Raw genomic sequence first — 16,230 nt, forward strand, 5'->3', positions numbered from 1 at the left:
CTCTTTTTCTCTCTTCTACGTATTTTTTTCTAAGTTCAGCTACTGTTTTAGGATATGTTACAGCTGAAGCATCACATTTTAATATATATATAAGGTGACACGTGTCATCCCCTAAGGGTGACACGTGTCAGGCCATCATTGGGCCACCTCAACCATGCGGCCAATGGGGTGCTGCCACATGGCAGCGGGGTCCACCTCCCCCAAGCAGGTGGGTCACCTACTTGACCCCAAGTAGGTGGGTCACCTGCTTGCTCAGGGCTGCCACGTGTCACTCTCCTATTGGCTGCCCCACGAATTTTTTTTTTCCTCGTGGGTTCGTAATCTCGTCTTAGTTTAAGAGCCTATGTCATTCATGCTATGGAAGCTTGGTGTGTACTCAAATAGCTTTAGTTAAGTAAACTTCTAAGTTAGAGGCGTACGTAAGCAAATCAAGTCCTACGACTCATCGCTTGGCCTCCAACTTCCTCCGACTTCTCTTAACCTTATCTCCAATCTTCCCTACTATGGGGTGTCACATTCTCCCTTCTTAGAATTGTTTAATAGTATCGTAACTTAGGCGGATCACATGATAGCTTTTAAGTAGCTTTAGGAACCTTTCGAGTTCAAGAATGTGGGGTGTAACATAAACTATCAAATTGGAAACCTGTACCTGTACTTTGTGAGTCATAAAATCATGCATGCTCAAATTATACAATATAGCTGACCCTTTCAAGGATCCGATGAATCATATATGTAGTATCAATATCAGGACCTGCGCCATCATCACCTTATTACAATACATCATCATCATATATATATACATACGTACCCGACTCTCTAGTAAAAGGCTCGGTGGAAAATGCAGTAAGTAGTGCATGATAACAGACCCAGCCCGAGACTCGGTGAAAGAAGTGTTACAGTATATACGAGTAGAGTAGTGAGAAACAAAACACTGTTTAAATCATTTTATGAGACTCAATGAAGTCATCAAGTGAACCATTACCTGGGCAGCAGGGCAGAAGGTAGCTGACGTATACTCTCTAACTGTCACAAAGGACTGTGTAAAAAGGAGTTTTTAGAAATCTTAGACATACGCCAATGTGAAATATCTTATAGCAGTCTGAGAATTGATTATCTCAGAGCCTTTCTTTTTTTTACAAACAAGAGTTTAGTCGAATCAATTGTTATACAGTCATATAGAAGACTCGAAGATAGCAACTTACTACTTTAAAGTTTAATATTCAAAAGTGAGTGAGGGTCCTGAAGTGATATACAGAACCTGGGAATGGAATTACCCCCAAAGCTCATATCATATCCTGCTTACATCTAAGACATGCCAAAAGACAAAACATAGGATTTACATACCTATACCAAAAACATACCAAGAGAAGCTTCACATACCTTATCTGAATTATTCCTTATCCTGTTTGCCTCGCCGTCCTTAGAACCTATTCAATATGAAAGTAATATGAATATCAAATACTCTTAGCTTTCCATCATCGTAGGTTACACTTTAATATTAATGGAATCTATTTCCTTAGTCGTTTCCTCGACTAGTTCTTTAGTTTGTTACGACATTAACGAAAATTGGGCAGCACCTCCCCTATAATGTGCCCTATTCAAATTTCTAATTAGGTCCCTAAGACCTACATCCAACCAACAACAATAACCTGCAGCATATGTTTAAGTAATCCACACCAACAATATACAACATAAACTCCAAATGACTTATTCAAAAATACGATATCACAATAGGGCGTCTAGCTTTTATTTTATAACGCCTTTCATTATACACAACGAGGGGTCGTGTGGATTCAACCAGCAGCATCCATATCCCTTTTAGAATGCATTTAGTCCCTGCAACAATACATTACACCCCTGCAGCAACAACTCACTCAAAACTATCAAAATGTGAATTCTGGACAACTTACTGTTTTACCTTGTCCCTTCATTTCGAAGGGGTAATGGAGGAAAACAGGATTTACGTCTTTCATGAAAGTTATAGACATGTGTCTTAGGGTAAAATAAAATTTCAAATCACCCCTACATAAATTTTGTATAAAACGATATGCCCAAAACACCAACAGCAATCCGTGTAAGATTTCCAAACCCAAAATCTGGGCAGTACCTCCTCTACACTTCATCACCCTTTTTCGAGATGCTAAAAGCAAAACTGGATTTGACAGTATAAATAAAAGTTATAGAACTATGAAATAAATTTCCAAAACATATTGAATCACTCAAAGAGAATCTATACACAAGAAGTTATACCAATATTACTAACAACTGTCCCCTCCAAAAATGGGTTTGTTAACTAGTTTTTAGCATTTTCTCTCTTTGTTCTTTCAATTTTCTCTGAAGTTCCATGCTGAAGAATTAATTCCGTAGACATCGTAAGACACATATATACATCTCCATGTGGTTGAAGAACACCGTAGATAGTTAATTCATGGAGAAAAAATGAAGAACTTACCTTTAATTTCTCAAAATTGTGGCTGCCTTGTTCCTTGTGTTCTTCACCTTTATTTCTCTTTATTTTGGCTGGATATTTTGATGAAAAATGTGACTAAGAGTCACTTAACACACATATGTACCCCTCTTTAGAAGGTTTTATGTGGAAGCCCCCTAGGGTGCCATATGGCAGCCTCCTAGGGTGCCACCTCAATCCTTGTGGCCAATCACATGCTGCCATGTGGCAGCGGGGTCCACCCAAAGTAGGTGAGTCACCTTCTTGCTTGTCACCAGCTTGCTTGAGGTGCTTTCTTGTCACCTGCTTATTTCACTTTCGTATGTTCGGAAACTAGTTTTTGCTCCCTCTCATAGGTTTTTAATCTCATCTTATTTTAAGAGCCTATGTAATCCATGCTACGCAAGCTTGGTACGTACTCCAATAGCTTAAGTATGTAAAACTTCCAAATTAGTAGCTTACATAGGTAAATCGAGTCCTACGACTCATTATTTGGCCTCCAATTCCTTTCGGATTCTTATGACTCCATTTCTAACCTTCTCTACTATGGGGTATCACATTCTCCTTTCTTTAGAGTCGTTTGATAGTGTCGTAGCATATCCGGCTCACATGATAATGTCTAAGGAACTTGTGAGATATTCCAATTTTTAAAAGCGTGTGTAACATCCACCACGGCCCGTTATAGGCACCATAGTTCGTGGTGTTCATCCATGGTAGTTGCCTTGGACTTGCATTCTTCGGATTTGCTGGGGTGGTTTCAAGACCTCCTTTGTAGAGGTGACGACGGTCGGTTAACATAGATTATGAAAGTGATCGCGGCTCGTGGTGTCCCCTCGTTGTCCTCACTACTGAAACCCTATTAATAGGGCATGGACCACAATGGCCTTTCACGGCCTGTGGTGCTTTCACGGCCCATAATGGGTCCCATAAAGACCACTTAGTGCAAAATGATGCATTTTTCTGAGAATTCCTCTTTTGTTCCCTGTTTTTCATCTTTCCAAATTTTGGGGTCTTACACCTATCCACAATTACCCAAATTTAATTATGCTACCTATGAGACTGTAGTAAAAATGTAATTAATTCCATATTAATCATCTCCCACTTTCACTCTGGCAACTCTATAATCAGACTACACCACAAGGCCTTTGATGCTCAACTTTAACTTGTTGGAAATTCAGGCACCCGCAAACAAACTCTATTATATCTCTCTTTATACCATTCCACCAATAGACATCTATCAAGTGGTGGTACATCTTTGTAGAGCTTGGATGAATTGAATATCTCAAGTTGTGGGCCTGTGCCATGATTTTATCTCGAATGCCATCAATATTTAGAATACACAATTTTTCTTAATATCTCAACACTCCATCTCCCCCTTTAGCAAAAGTCATCACTTTCTATCTATGGACATCTTCTTTTAATTAAAGTTGAATAGGGTCTTGGTCTTTCTTTTCCTTCACCTCAAATACTAGTGAAGACTCTGCCCTATTCTGAACAATAACACCTCTCCCATCAGAGTTCACAAGATGGAATCCCAAACATGTAAGTCTATGCACTTCTTTGGCCAACTCTTTCTGTTACACCCCACACTCTTAGGATTAGAATGTCTCTTAAGCTTCTTAGAAGTTATTATGTGAGCCGGATAATCTACGACACTATCAAACAACTCTAAGGAAGGGAGAATCTAATACTCCGTAGTAGGGAAGGTTGGAAATGGGGTCCTGAGAAATCAGAAGGAATTGGAAGCCAATTAATGAGTCACAGGACTCGATTTACCTACCTATTCTACTAACTTAGAAGTCTTACATACTTAAGTTACTTGAGTATATACCAAGATTACGTAGCACATACTACATAGGTTATTAAAATAAGACGAAATTAGAAACCCATGAGGAGGAGGAGAAAATGACACGTGACAGCAAGGAAGGAGTGACACATAGCAGCAGCTGAAGCAAGAAGCTGACCCACCTGCCTGCTTGGGAGGTGGACCCCACTACCACGTGGCAGCCCCTAATAGGCTGCATAGATATGGTGGCCCAATAAGGGCTGGACATGTGTCACCCTAAGGGGATGACATGTGTCACCTCCAAGGAATCCCATATATATACATGGTATATGACTCTTACAGTCATTCCTTATACAAAAAACTTTAGCAACAACAAAGAAAAGAAACCCTAAACCTACAGAGAAAGGGACGAAAGCCAAGAGAGAAAAAGGTAAGGTTTCCGGTTTCGTTCCGTGAATTAATTATTTAAGGTATCCTATGGTGATATAGCGGTTGTTGATAACATAAAATTCTATTTTGGGGAATCAAGGAAGAGCTACAAGCAGCCCGCTCAGTTTCAGCGTATTTAGAGAAGTTTTGAGGCGTAATTTGGTAAGTTTTGGCCAATTTAGGGTAAGGTAAGGTTTCTCCTTTAAATTTGGACTTTATGGGGTGGTTATGGAGTGTATTATATTCCTTTTATGTGGCTGGAGGTATAAAAAAATCCATATAGATGCTTCACATTCGAAAAAAAATAAATTGGAGTCGCTATAGTTAAATTGAAGTCGCAGCAAGGTGTTGTCCTTGTGGTGTGGGGATGCAGGTGTGTGGTGGATGGAACACAGTCTAAATGGGGCGTAGGTGCTTCTGGTTTCAGCCACATGACCATCCGCTTCGTATAATTAAAGATTTTATGAAATAAAGATTAAAAACCCTCTTTTGGTATCGTAGTTTTGGGCAAGTTGTTTGGAACTTATATTACGTCGTGTTGTGGTATTTCAATGTTGTGTAGCTGCTGGTTTTTATAGTTTTTATGGATTCTAAGGTTTGGGGGTAAAGATAAATTGTTGATAGGGAAAGTTATAGGAGAGGTGCTACCCGATTTCTGGTAACTCCGTAACTAATTAAGGGACTAGTCGAAAAAGGTGAGCGAGTGAGGGAGTTCTATAGATACTCTAAGGTAACTTAAGATGCTGGAAAATCGAGTGTTGATATTCGTATTTACTTTCATGATTAAATAGGTGCGGAGGATGACAAGTCAAACCTGGTTAAAAGCGATCCAGAAGAGGTATGTAAAGCCTATCCTTTCTCTTCTTTGGCATGTCCTAGATATAAGTAAAAGATGATACAATTGTTGAGGTGATTCCATTCCTAAGTGTCTCTTATTCACTTTTGAAGGTTGAACTTTTATAATAGTTGAGCTACTTTCCTTGAACCTTCTATATGCTAAGGAATTAATGAATATACGAGCTCCTAGTTGTAGGACTACATGAAAACAAGTGCTCTGGAGTCCTTAAGTGGTTATCATTACGTTAGTACACATCTAGGACCCCGATATGCTAATTAATATAGCCCCTAATGGCATTTAGAGGGCAGCTAAGATGGCTACACTACTACTCAAGTCCTTAGATAATAGTTTAATCCTCTTAAACTATCGGCTCACTAATAATGTTTTTAATTGCATATGGTTACTCACTACTCTATTCGTGCATACTATAACCCTTCTATCACCGAGTCCCAGGCCGGGGTACAGATACGTGCGCAGTTCACTGCATTATCCACCGAGTCCCTCACTAAAAGGCTGGTATACTATACGAGGGCATGACAATGTAGTGACATGAAAAACTCACCGAGTCCCTCACTAGAGGGTCGGGTACGTATGTATATATATGATGATATGATATAATAAGGTGGTGATGGCACCAGACCTATGATGGTCCTACTGGTATGATTCACCGGATCCCTGAAAGGGCCGGCTATATTGTATAAATTGAGCATGCATGTTTTTACAATTCACAGGGTACATGTACAAGTTTCTTATAGGATGTTTTATCCCCTGCTTCTTTTCAGATATCCTTCTAGTTATGTTATGTTATATTTTATATACTCAATACATATGTCGTACTGACCCCTTTTCTTTGGGGGGCTGCGCTCGTGCCCGCAGGTATAGATACATAGTTTGGGGATCTACAAGCGTAGAAGTCCCACTCAATAGTCCAGAAGTACCCCATTGTGCTGGAGCCTAGATTTTAGTACTAAACCCTGATGTATATATTTTTGTTCACGGGTACGGTGGGGGCCTTGTCCCGCTTTATGCTATTGTTCTTACTATTAAAGGTTTGTGGATATATATGTGGGTTGTATATGAGTTGTATATATATGTATGTACAGTTGTGCTTATCTGACTTATGATTCGGGCATTCCCTATGTCGAAATTGCCTTGTCGGCTCACATGTATAAGTATTGTGGAACGCCCCTATATGTTATGATAGCCTTGTCGGCTTGTATGTTTTCTTATCTATTGGTACACTTTGAGTCAGATAGGAAATGGGTTTACTTATAGTTGGCAGGGATACACGCGTGTGTCTAGTTTGGGCACCCGTTGTGGCCTACAGGGTTAGGTCATGACAAAAGTGGTATCAGAGCAGTTCATCCTTGGAATGTCCACAGATCGTGTCTAGTAGAGGCTTGTTTATCGGTGTGTTGTGCACCACACCTATAAAAAGGAGGCTATAGTGTTACACCCCACACTCTCGAGCTCAGAATGTCTCTTAAGTTCTTTAGACATTATCATGTGAGCCGGATAAGCTACGACACTATCAAACGACTCCAAGGAAAGGAGAATGTGTTACCCATAGTAGAGAAGGTTGGAAATAGAGTCATAAGAATCCGGAAGGAATTGGAGGCCAAATAATGAGTCATAGGACTCGATTTACCTACGTAACCTACCAACTTAGACGTCTTACATACTTGAGTTGATTAAGGACATACCAAGCTTACGTAGCATAGATTACATAGGCTTCTAAAATAAGACGAGATTATGAACCCACGAGGAAGCAGAAAAGATGACACGTGGAAGCCAATGGAGGAGCAACACAAGGAAGCACCTCAAGCAAGAAGGTGATCCACCTACTTAGGGTCAAGTAGGTGACCCATCTACTTGGGAGGTGGGTCCCACAAGGACACGTGGAAGCCTAGGGGTAAGGCATGGATCCGTGACCCAATAGGGGCTGGATACGTGTCACCATATGGGGATGACACGTGTAACCCCCTAGGACCACATATATACATGTATATGTGTTTTATACTTCAGTTATGATCCATTAAGCTGCAGCAAGAACTCAAGAACAAACCCTAGAACAAGGCAGAAAAACATGACGTCTTGGAGGAGAAAAATAGGTACGTCCCAATTTTTCTATGTAAATTAATTAGATAAGGTATTATTATATCAAGTGGAGGTGGTTAACAACGTATCTTACCTATTTAGGGCAGCAAAAATGAGTAACAAGCAGCCACAACATTTCAGCCGCGTCAAGAAGGTTCCGAAGTTAATTTTCAGTGTGTTTGGAAGGCCATTTGATAAGCTATGGCTTGATTCTCTTATCCCACGTTTTGTTAAGGGTTTTTACATGTTATGAGGGTGTTCATAATGTAAATTTAAGGTTTGGAGAATCACCTAACGGATAGCAAACGGTCCACTCCGTTTCAGCACATCAAGAGATTTTCCGAGGTGGGTTTTGGCGTGTTTTGGCCAATTTCGGGTAAGGTAAGGTTTATCCTTTAAATTTGTAATTTATTAGGTTGTTATGAAGTGTATTTTTTACTTTTAGACTGCTGTGATTATGAAAAAAATCATGGTGATGCTCAGCGAAAGAAACAATCTAAATTGTAGTCGCCGTAGTTAAATTGTAGTCGAAGTGAGGCGTGGTGTGTTTGGAGGCTGCTTATTGTTGTGTGGTGTGTGTTTCAGGGTATAAATGTGTTCTAAAATAGGTTTGGTATCTGCTGGTTGAATCCACATGATTCCACTCTTCGTACGGTTAAAGGTTTCGCCAAATAGAAACTAGAAACCCTATTTTGTTATTACAATTTTCAGCAAGATTGGTGGAGTTCATATTGTGTAATGCTGCCATGTTTTACTTGTATATGACATGTAGGTTGTATTTGTTGGTTGTCTGTGGTAATTAGGTATGTAATTGAAAATTCGGATAGGGCATATTATAGGGGAGATGTGTCACGACCCAGCTCCGTAGGCCGCGACTGGTGCCCGAGTTGGGCACCTGTACGTACCCTTAACCCCAAATTAGAATATTAATCGAATAAACATAGGTAATGATCAGAAGGAATCTCTAAACAGATCACAAAAACATATATAATGCACGAGGGCCGATAGTCCATCACGAAAAACAAAAAACCCAAAACATATATACAAAACCCACATCTCAAGTCTACAGACCTCTACAGAACGATAGCCTAGTCATATAATGGGACAGGGCCCCGCCGTACCCCTGAACAACATATATATATACACTACAGAAAGTATCAGTACCAAAATATAAGCTCCGTACAATGGAGCACTGTCAACAAATGGCAGATGTCCTAAGCGAGTGGATCAGCAACCCGATCATCTATACCTGCGGGCATGTAACGCAGCCCCCGAAGAATGGGGGTTAGTACGACATATGTACTGAGTATGTAAAGTATAAACATAGTATAATTGGAAACATATCATACATAGAAAATCGGGAGGACTTAAGGAACCACTGTACCTGTAATTGAGAATCATAACAGAAAACATGCATGCTCATATCGTACAATATAGCCGGCCCCTTCAGGGACTCGGTGAATCATAATTGTAGGACCATCATAGGCCCGGCGCCATCACCACCTTATCACATCATATCATCATATCATATATATATATATACATACGTACCCGGCCCTCTAGTGAGAGACTCGGTGAGTCATTCATGTCATTGCATTATCATTTCCTCATATAGCGTACCCGGCCTTTTAGCGAGGGACTCGGTGGATAATGCAGTGAACTGCGCATGATTACATACCCGGCCCGGGACTCGGTGAAGGAAGCATTGAGGCATCCACGAGTGGAGTAGTGAGAAACTAAATATAAGTTAAATCATTTTTGAGACTCGATGAAGTTATCACAATGAGCTATCATTCAAAAATCCAGACATGAGTTGTATCAAGTGCCTTTAGAATGTCACTATGGATTATGTCAAAATAGAACCTATGAAATCATATACTCGTATCCAAGCCTAATAAAATATCCTTTGGAAGTCAAGAAAATTGCCATCTCAGTGGCTTTAAGAATAGGGACTTCCTTGGCAACATATATACTTCATATAGTCATTTCATAAAGTTCATGCCAAAAAGAAAGGAGGATTAGCTTTACATACTTACTACTTCTCAAGATATAGAAAAAAATCTTGAGAAGCCATAGTTCAATTATTGGAAGAATTCTAACTTTAAAGAGTGAGTACGAATCATGCCAAAAGAAGGAAAAGAATAGAATTTACATACCCTCTACTTTCCCTCGTGAAGTCATCATATATATATTATCATATACCGTACCTGACCCATTATGGGACTCGGTGTCATAATCATGTCATCATACCTTATGTCCAAAACATATCAAGAGGGAAGAAGGGTAGGGTTACATACTCGTGCCAAAACATGCCAAGAGAAAACTTCACATACCTGTGTCGCGCCTTACTAGTTGTGCTTATTCTTCCAACTTGTTAGTCTACATTCAAGATAGTTGACATAGTCATTAGATTCGTCACCATATACTTGTCTTAACCCTTCAAACAAATTCATTTATAACCTGACGAAATTTCGGCAGCATCTCCCCTATAAATACACCATCCCCGAGATTTCAACTCGGCCACCATGTCAACAAACATATAAAAAACAACAATCAGCAGTATATATACAATCAAATCACCTCAACATTACTCAATACAACTCCAAACAACTAGCTCAAAACTACCATACCAACATAGAGTTTTTAAATCTTTATTTCGTAAAATCTTTAACCATACTAAATGGGAGGTCGTGTGGATTCAACCAGCAGCACCCACACTCTTTTTAAAACAATTTAAATCCCTGCAACACGCAGCCCCACCATCTGCAGCCACAGCCCTACAATGACAACACACTACACGACTCCGATTTAACTACTACGACTTCCATTTAATTTGTTTTTAACATCAAACATCCTTATGTAATTTCTCCACTTCTAACCTCATTAAAGGCACGTAATATACCTCATAACATCATCATAAACTCCAGTTATAAAGAGAAAATGTTACCTTAGCCGAAACTCGCCTCGGAAGTTCCGTTAGCGCAGCTGAAACTTTGGGGCTGTTTGGTAATGTTTTGGGCTGATCCAAACCATACAATTTCGTTACAAATACCTTCATAACATCATGTTATACCCTAGATAATTAATTCACGAAACGGAATCGAAGAACTTACCTCTTTTTCTCTCAAATTTGTACCTTTCTCTCTCTAGTTTCTCTAATTTCTTCTCTTCCTTTCTCTCCTCTTCTCTTCTTTTGTAGAATTTTCTTGATAAGAATGAGGTGTGTGGCTGAATTGGTCATAAAACATATATACATATAGGCCACCCTAGTGGCGACACGTGTCAAGCCCTAAGTGGCGACACGTGTCAAGCCCTAAGTGGCGACACGTGTCAAACCCTCATTGGGCCAACTCATCCCTTCCACCAATCATAAGCTGCCATATGGCATGTGGGGCCCACATGAATTTTCTTGAACACTTTGTGAAATTCCCATTTTACCCCTAGCCTTCCATAATATTACCATAGGCCGCTTTGCCAACTTTCCTTTTTGCCCTTTGCCTTTTCCAATATTTCCACACTATTAATGATCATAAATAATATTCATATCCAACTTGTATATTAAATAAATGTTTGAAGATGGTCATTCCCTTAACTTTACCACGCCTACCTTAAAACATCCAACCGTATAAAATACGGGATGTAACATCCTCCATGAGAAATTCCAATTTTTGCCACTCACCTTTTCTAATATTTCCAAGTTGAACTTCCAATTTAGTCATAAGAATTTTGTATCCAATAAGATCAAACATAGCCTTACCATTGACTTCTTACCGTTATCTTCGAAATGTCCTAATGTACAAAATATGGGTTATAACATTCTTCCCCCCTTTTGTACATTCGTCCTCGAATGTTAAACTAACCTCATGTGGTGCCTTCATACTTCGGGCGGGTTCCTCTTATTGTTGTCCTTTTAATCATGCCCATTCCTTATCCCTGCTTTAACGCTTTTTACGCTACCGGAAAGCGTAAGCTATAACTTTGCCCTTTTGCATCATGACACAAACCCGAAGCATCACAATAAATAACATACCCATTTTGTCCCTCTAGAAGAGTTAGAACTCGAGCTGTAGTCAACTTCTCTTTCAATAACTGAAGGTTTCGTTCATAGGCATGAGTCCACTAGAATTTGACTTCCTTCTAAGTTAATCTCGTCAGTGGTGCTGAAATTGAAGCAAATTTATCTAAAATCTCCTATAATAACCTGTTAATCCCAAGAAGTTGCATACCTCTGTAGGTGTCGTCGTCCTAGGCCAGCTTTTACGGCCTCGATCTTCTGTGTATCTACCCAAATACCATCAGCCCCGACAATATGTCCCAGAAATGCCACAGAAGTCAACAAAAAATTCACATTTGGTAAATTTAGCCTACAGTTTCTGGTGTCAGAGTATTGCAAATACCGCTCTCAGATGATCTGCATGCTCTTCTTCTGACCGGGAATAAATCATAATATCATCAATAAACACAATCATGAACATATCCAGGAATGGTCGAAATACCCGATTTATCAGGTCCATGAATACCACAGAAGCATTCGTCAGCCCAAAAGACATCACTGAACTCGGAATGGCCATATCGGGTCCTAAATACTGTCTTTGGTATATCTGATTATCTTACCTGCACCTGATGATACCCCGATCGAAAGTCTATTTTTGAAAACCACTTGGCACCCTCTAATTGATCAAACAAATCATCAATCCTAGGAAGGGGGTATTTATTCTTAATGGTTACCTTATTTAGCTGCCTGTAATCAATACACATCCGCAGTGACGCATCTTTCTTTTTCATAAATAATACTGAAGCTCCCCAAGGTGAAGTACTGGGTCTGATAAAGCCTTTTTCCAGTAAGTCTTTTAACTGCTCCTTCAGCTCTTTTAATTCTGCAAGTGCCATTTTGTACGGAGGAATAGATATCATATGGGTATCTAGCAGCATATCTACGGTAAAGTCTATCTCCTGTTTGGGAGGAAGGCATGGAAGCTCGTTTGGTAATACATATGAGAATTCATTAACTAAAGAAACTGACTGAAGGGTTGGCGCTTCCATTTCCAAGTATTGTACGCTAACTAGGTGATAAACACAACTTTTTCTGATCATCTTTCTTGCCTTAAGGTAGGAAATAAACTTCACTCTCGGCGACGTTGTATTACCTGCCCATTCCATCATTGGTTCTCATGGGAATTGAAAATATACTCGTACTACTAGGTCTTACACGAGTCCTCATTCCCCGTTATGGGTTTCTTTTTCTAGTACTTGAGAATATTGTGATCCTTCTTTGGCCTAATATAATATGGTCGCACGCCTTGCCTGTGATTTCTCTCGAGAATTTCACTTACTGAGGTTTCCTTTGTTTTCACCTCCTTCTAATACTTTGATCTGTTTGTTTTCTATCTACTTACTCTCTTTATTTCCCAAATATCGTTCTACTAGAATTTCCAATTTTAACCTACAGTCAAATAATAGTAGCGTACGTTGCAACAGTTGTACCCTTTATTCTTGCTGTCGCTCGATCTTCGGTACCCTTGCGTGATTAATGCCTTCCTTACCGTGACACCAGTTGTTGGAACTCACATGTCCACCGATACAATCGTATGTGGGACATCCTACACATTCATATGTATATGTATATATTCACTATCAACTAGACTACAAAATAGCTCCAAACGCTGTTCAAGCATATCGTTGTTCTAGAGCTGTGATGTACTTTCTGTCTCTTCACCAACCTAGTCTACATCGTCTTATACGGCCTCTTACGGTTTATAGCCATTCTATAAACTCTAGTTTTCCCTTAAGTTACTCTAGCCTCTCATTTGTCTCTTACGTCTGAATATATAGAATTCTTGCATACTTCCCAGGGGGTCACCCATCCTAAAATTGCTCCCACCTGAACACGTTTAACCTCATAACTTTGATGGAATTGGGTACGTTAACGTTGATATAATCGTGTCCATTTCCTCGTTTTACCTTTATTACATTATTGGGAGCGAGTCGAGGTCTTACAGATTCTGAGACACTTTCGTAACACGTTCATCTTTTACAATTACTATTTTACCCTTTTTGATCCTCAATCTTTACTCTTTGCTTTCACGCATGACTATCTTTCGTCCTGGACTACCAGATTCCTGAGGGTAGTGATCGCACCATCCATCAAGGTCTCTACCAATGATTCTTCATACGGTCTCAGATACCACGGCTTATATCTGTTTATTATTAGCCTCGAGATCCATCCATCTGTTATGGGAGCTCGTTTGGAGCTTAAGCGTTCCTATTTACATATGATAGCAACAGTTGATTTTCTCTTACGCTTGTATTTCTCTTGTCCACTTCCCCCCTTTTGGGTGTACCCATGTCATCCTCTGTTCATTTTTAACTATTCATGCGCAAATGATTCTGTTTTAACATATTTAACATACTGCACCATGTTTACACCTTCTGTTAGAACTTCTATACTTTAGGTTGCCTCTATAAGAAACCTTAGTACAACCATGGGGTGCTTGATATTCTCGATGACTAGTGCACAATCTAGTCCAAGTACTGGTACTCGAGTCATATAACTAATGTAGTAGTTTAGTTGAAGCCACATTCCATTCATCCCAATCAGTACGTCACTAGTACTTATGGCCGTGTCTGATTCTCCAATTGGGACACTTATACTCTGATGACACATGTTTCACATTTTGTTATCACATTTCTTTTTCTCAATGGATACCACTTGTTCCTTTAAAACTTTCACAATGACTCAGTTGTTTTGCAATTTCTGTTCTTTCTCCTTGAGGGATCCCACTATTTTCCAATATAGAGGTTTATATATATAATACCCCTTTCTGCCTTATGAACTTTCATCCTTATCGTGTACCAGATACTAACTCCTAATCTTACTCACGACCATATCTTGTAGTTTCTTCCTTACTAAACTTTACTTATTTCCATAATGATTCTGGTATATTCACAATATACCCTTCTTGTATTTCACCCCATAGTATAACACTTCTTCACCTTCCTCACAATTCTTGCTACAGGGTTATTCCACTTGGTGAGGTAAACGTACTCAACCTTTGTCTAAACCATCCCTCCGTATCGCAAGCCCTAATGAATCACCCCAGCATTTTTTCTACCACATGAAACACGTGACCTTGAATAGCATACAAATTTATGTTTTTCTATTCACAGTTTACACCTCCAATTAGTAAATTAGGAACTGATAAAATGTCCCCATACAGCATTTGCCCAACCTCCACCAGAGAGGAAATAATATCCATTAATCATCAAAGTACTTCTTAGTACTTGACACACATGGTCTCCCTCTGAGGTTATTCTTGAGTCGTGAGCAATTTTTTTTCTCTAGTCCTCAAATAACAGCTGAGAGTTTTGTACTTTCTAGCAAGAATGAAACTCAATCGCTGGACACTTTTCCTTCCAACCGGAATTCTCTTTCGAATTATGACTCTCCAAGTAAAAATGGTACTCCTTTTACCGACAACGTAGAGGGAACCTCTTTCAGTTTTAGTCCAACGTTATAAATTTTACCCTATCGGTATCAACTTCCAAGACATCTTCTAAACGTATGTCTCAGTCTCTTCCTTGCTTTTGTTCCATTCTCAAAAAAATAATTAGGAATAGTTTCCTCTGTATTTTGTACTATCTCAAAACATGCACGCAGAAGATAGCAGCAATGTCTCACACAACCAACATATACATTTTTTTTATATCACCTTATATCACAGCCACACAGGGCTTTCAATATCAATAACCGTATGAAAATAATGGACTTACCTCATGTGTCTACCTTAAACTACATTTATTGCACTTTCCTATCTACTTTCCTTTAAATTTTCAACTTTACATTTCAAGCTCAACACCTTACTCAACATATCGCTTTCATGCCTTTACTTACCCATATACTGTGTAGCTCCCAATATCATCCATCGCATTCCTCTATCGATATCGTTCCTTAGCTAAAATCAAATGTTAGAAAAAGGAATTTCATGTCCTATGGATGGGCTCTATCGCACGATCTTAGATATGAAAGGAAGGTAACATCCTAAATGTCCTGTAGCCTCCTTCTTATAGATGTGGCGCACAACACACCGATAAACAATACTCTACTAGACACGGTCTGTGGACATTCCTAGGAAGGACTGCTCTGATACCACTTCTATCACGACCCAGCTCTGTAGGCCGCAACTGGTGCCCGAGTCTGGCACCTGTACATACCCTTAACCCCAAATTAGAACATTAATCGAATAAACATAGGTAATGATCAGAAGTGATCTCTAAACAGATCACAAAAACAGATATAACGCACGAGGGCCGATAGGCCATCACGAAACACCCGAAAACCAAAACATATATACAAAACCCACATCTCATGTCTACAGACCTCTACAGAACAATAGCCTAGTCATTTGATGGGACAGGGCCCCACCGTACCCCTGAACAACGTATGTATATACACAACAGAAAGTATCAATACCAAAATATAAGCTCCGGACAAGGGAGCATTGTCAACACACAGCAGAGGTCCTAAGCGAGTGGATCAGCAACCCGATCATCTGTACCTACAGGCATGTAACGTAGCCCCCGAAGAAAGAGGGTCAGTACGACATATGTACTAAGTATGTAAAGTATAAACATAGC

This window comes from Solanum dulcamara, chromosome 4 (assembly GCF_947179165.1).
Source record: "Solanum dulcamara chromosome 4, daSolDulc1.2, whole genome shotgun sequence".
NCBI lineage: Eukaryota > Viridiplantae > Streptophyta > Magnoliopsida > Solanales > Solanaceae > Solanum > Solanum dulcamara.